Consider the following 5,005-nt stretch of genomic DNA (forward strand, 5'->3'; position numbering starts at 1 on the left):
TTCAAACTGACATTTAGTCTTGTACAATAATTAGCGTCGTTGCTCAAGCTCACTACTGGAGTGTGCACAATTTAATTTTGTTGTTGTGTGTGTGGTTTTGTACACATTTTTTATCAGTGAATTATCTAAATCCTTTTCATCTACTTTCCATTGTCGAACGTGTACACCCTAAATATTAGCAGGTTGCAATGCCCAGCAACCTTTGATGATTTTCCACATTTTCTGCGAGTTAATTCCTATAACAATTTCTATGTACTGCCCATTATGTATATGTTCACTACCCGGATATAATAAGTGGGTACTGCTCAAAAAACGAGGTCAGTACATGTACACAAAGCAACAAACAGGTAGAATGCACAGAATTATAATTCAAATGAAAAAAAATTAATTCCTTTGGAGTTTGTAAAAGCCTGAATCAAATCAGAACTGGGGGGGGGGGGGGGGGTATTTTGCCACAAGAAAACAATCACCAGGAACAGAGACTAGCAGCAGCATACACAACTGAGACAGTGTAGCAGCAACAAACTCGGCACGGTCCATGAATACGCGCCTGGCACCACAACAACCAACGAGAGAAACTGAACAAGTGACCGCCCGGACGTAGTAATCTTTGCGGAAACTCGGCACGGTCCATGCATATGCGCTAACAACCAGTTTCTCGTCTCTATCCTTGGCAACAACATCAGCAGGAGTCGTATGCTCCCATTGTTGTACCTAAGCAATTTCCATCAAACGTGCCCGCTGGTCAAACTAGCTACTTCATCGGGCAGACTGCCTGGTCTTATAATCACCGGATAGTTCTCCCCTACATACACACAAGGGGACGCAAAGAAATGAGCACAGCATGATTTAGTTTCAGGCTCGAAAGAACTTGCCGGATTGGGATCACATGCAGAGTACTGACTTCTCTGTTGAGTGCTTCATATAGCTGCCTTAAGGCCGAATCCCTGCAATCATTAGGAGTTTTCACTGAGCGCCGTACCAATACATAACGAACTAAAAAAATTAAGAACTACCAATGCAAGAGGTAGATAAATAGCCGGCCAGCCATGCATGAAGCATACCATGTGCTGTTGTAGGCAGTATTGGGGGCACCAAAAGATTTTTTTAGCCGCGATCTCATGGCAAACTTTTGCAATCACAAACTAAAATCAATAAGAGAAAGAGAGATGCAGAGTGCCTGTCTAATGGACATATCAAACCGGTTCTCCGATACCATGTACTTAACCTGAAAATGTGCCTGTGCTGCCGACGGAGGATGACTTGTACTTCTCGCCAAATGTATTCATTTTGTACGAAGTTTCAACATCAACACGGATAGAATCTACCAAGACAGCAGGTCATAGTCAATTGCAACTACACTGTAAGATTTAACAATTTATGGGACAAATGTAACTAGCTCTATGCAAGCACAAGGACACACGTGTTCAGAAGAAACTCACACGCACAAGCAAATATAATCACATGATGCAGCAACTACATGGTCGTTGGAAATAAACATTCACCCGAACTCACTGCCTCCTTTTTGGGGTCTATATAATTACGCTCTACAATCACACATGTACTGCCCTTGATAATGTACTTGCACTGCCAACAGGAATGCACCTGTACTGCCCTATTTTTTCATTCATACAGAGATTGTTAGGAGAAATAGGACATCAACTTCAGATTATTATCAGAAAAATGCTAGGTGCTGGCTGAGACGGACGATTACGAGAACAAGCCTTCATATAGGGAAGAGTTTCAGAGGAAGCCGGGCCAGTTCGGTGAAAGGAGCATGGTGGACTCGTAACTGCTGGGGGGAGGCGCAGTTGAAATCCAGGCTATGCATGGCAGACTGCTCGGAGCCGCATAGTGAAGTGCGGCCAAATAGACTAGGCAGGACAATTACTTAGAGCAGGGCAGTGCAATTCATCGGGACAAAGAAGCGCGAACGAAATTGAGACTGAAATTCCCTAGCCATCTCCCCATCCACGCAAATGAGATAATAGAAAAGGAAGCCACAGTTCAGATAATAATCGTTTCTTCGCGCGCATGCGTCCATGGCCAGAGCTTTGCCAAGGAAGCCATCTTACACGGCCATCCTAACAGCTGGGTGAGGGTGCAATGGTGTTGGACAGGGGGAGATCGCCGTGGCTATGCCCACGGTGGCGGCATGAGCCGGGGGGGGGGGGAGCTTGGAGGCTACTCGAGATGGGGCAAGATGGGGGCGGGGGGGGGGGGGGAGACAGGAAGTTTGGCAGAGACAGCGACCCTCACCCATAGGCAATACGGAGGGAAAGACGCGCACGAGACGCCGGCAGGTCGCATCTTGGCAGGAGCTTTGCAGCGGGCCTACAGCAGCGTAACGCGGCGGCGGCCGGCGCCGCAGGAGCTGCACAAGTCGGCCAGTCACGGTGGAGCGGTGAAAAAGCGCGCGGCGCCCTAGATACGGTGAGCCATGGCGACGCTATGTGCGGTCCGCAAAACTGTACTGCACAAATAGAAACATTGTTCTTTCGAGAAGGCAATTTTCAGTCTCACGGTAATATGATTCATAAAAATTCTGAACCTTCAACTACTCCGTACAAGAAAAAAGCTAGCGAACAGTGGGCGATCCAAGGGGTGCAGGGACGTGAGGCTCCCAAGGCCTGTATGTTGTGTGCGCAAGGGACGTGGCAATGAACTGGAGCACCGACGATGCTGCCATTCTCAACCTTTCTGACATAAGAACAAACAACTTTTGGGCACAGAGTATGCCTGTACTTACAGGAACGAACTCATGTACTTACAGTTTTCAACATATGTCCTGCTGCATCTCAGTTATTTTCTTCAATCCACTGAAATTGTTTGGAGGATCATCGCCTGGAAGTTGAACTCAGAGAAATTGCATCTAGATATTTCAAGAAAAAGGGAGAAGACATCGTTGGTTACTCACCCAATTAAGATAACAACGAGAAAAAGGGTCCTCCCTCCTCCCTCCCTTTGCGCACCGTGAGCTCACAGCCACCACGGTCCTCCCTCTGATTCTCCAGCGAACTCTGTGCCCACCATGGATAAGCTCGACCAGGAGGGAGGGGGAGGAGCACGGGGCTCCAGGCAGACGGATTTTGGGGCGGCCGCGCCAGGGGAGGCCGGGAGGCGGCGGTGGGATTATGGAGGCCGTGGGGTGACCCTGGGGAAGCTGCAGGGAGGAGCTGCGTCGGCGGCGAGCACCCAGCCGGCGGCGAAGATCCAGGTGGTTGTAGGGGAAAACGAAGGCGGTGGTTGCAGGGGAAGGCGACGCTGGCGGTGCGGTTTCTAGGGTAAGGTGGGCATTGGATTTTGGGGGTAAATCCGGCGAGGCCGCACGGGATTCCGAGGTGGAAGCGTGCGCCTGCGGCGAGCCGTGCCGGCGGCGTGGTCTAGGCCAGCGACGACTACTAGGGGAGGCCGATCGTGGGATGCGTGGTAGCTACCGCGGGCAGTTTTTATTTCCTCGAATCGAACCGGTTTCATTCTTATTTTCGTGCGGATGGCCTTATACAGAGGCGGTGGTGCTCAGAATAATATTCTGAGCATCGGTTGCAAAATAGTGCAACCTATATATATATATATATATATATATATATATATATATATATATATATATATATATATATATATATATATATATATATGCACTATTCTGCAACCGGTTGCAGAATAATATTCTGAGCACCGACTTGTACTTCCCTGGACACAAGGTTGTACTTCCCGGATAACAGGGTTCAACTTTCTGTCGAACTTACGTGAACTTCCCGTTTTCTTCACAAGTACTGATTATACCACAAGTTTCTCAACTATTTGTCGGAACTATGCAAGTGATATACCGTTGGATAGATAATGAAAAACCGCAACTTTTTCACGTTCACACTTTTCACAGATTTTGCACGGTTTCAAATTAATTTTGAAAATACGAAAACGCTTCTATATGGCCAGAAAACGAACTTTTAGTTTGATTTTCGAACCGCTTAACGAAACTGTGCAAATGATATACCGTTGGAAAGATAATGAAATTGCGCAACTTTTTCATGTTTTACGTTTTTTCAAAATCCTCACAGTTTTTGAACAATTTTGAAAATACCGAAATTCAGACGTACTCAAAAAACGAGCGGACAGTAATTTGGATGATTTGTTTCAACCGTATGCCGGAATGATGCAAATGATATGGCGTTGGAAAGCTATGGACTAGACGCAACTTTCTTATTCCAATTGTTTTCTCTAATTATTTACAGTTTAAGAGAATAACTCGATTTACTGTCCGCCCGTTTTATGTGACGAGCACCGAATGATTTTCCCGGCAATTTCCATGCGGTATATTTAAACAATGCAAATGATATACTGCTGGAAAGGTGTCAAAACGGCACATCTTTTTCGTATTTACCATTTTTGCCAAATTTGAACGGTTTAAAAGTAATTTTAGAAGTTTTAAAATCATGTTTCCGGTATATTTTGTGGGATAACGATTGAAATTTGATGGATTAGATCCATTTATTTATTGTAAAATGTTCTAGGTAATTAAATTAGACATATACTCTACCATATAAAGCTTTTAGTGACAATGATTAAAGTGGTTGGTGATCAAATCGATGAGATCTGCACAATAGATTTCCGCCCCGTAAAAACAGAGCATTGTACTTCCCTCGAGACGAACTTGCACTTCTAGGGAAATGCGGTTGTACTTCTCGGCGCTGTTTCATGAAAGTGTTTAGTAAAATGACTATAAGTTTCTCATACGGTATCCGTTTGAGGTCCATGGCCACACAAAAATTCTCAGCACAACCACGCAAATCTGAACTTCCCGTTTAATGTCCTTGTACTTCCTCGCCTTCGTGCTTGTACTTCCTGGAAATGTTTTGATACTAGTGTGTTTTACAAAAACTAGCATGTGTGCTTCGAAATGATAATTTTAGATTGTCCCTATATTCTATTTAAGAGATTCTATACTTCCTGGATCCTAATATTTGAACTTCACAACGTTGCTATGTGAACTTATGTGGGGGTA

The 5,005-nt window shown here is 45.2% G+C and overlaps 1 long non-coding RNA gene across 2 annotated transcripts; it reads right to left on the reverse strand.

The window, feature by feature from the left end:
- Positions 1-579: 579 nt before the first annotated feature.
- Positions 580-3,457, reverse strand: LOC127294864 (uncharacterized). Of its 2 annotated transcripts, XR_007847163.2 has the most exons (3): positions 2,918-3,457; positions 2,772-2,844; positions 580-1,324 (listed from the first exon to the last, which is right to left on the reverse strand). It is a non-coding gene; the product is annotated as an uncharacterized lncRNA (long non-coding RNA). The 2 variants fall into 2 exon arrangements; XR_011742879.1 differs by having other exon boundaries at positions 2,772-3,457.
- Positions 3,458-5,005: the final 1,548 nt, after the last annotated feature.

The sequence above is a fragment of the Lolium perenne genome, chromosome 4 (assembly GCF_019359855.2).
Source record: "Lolium perenne isolate Kyuss_39 chromosome 4, Kyuss_2.0, whole genome shotgun sequence".
Taxonomy (NCBI): Eukaryota; Viridiplantae; Streptophyta; class Magnoliopsida; order Poales; family Poaceae; genus Lolium; species Lolium perenne.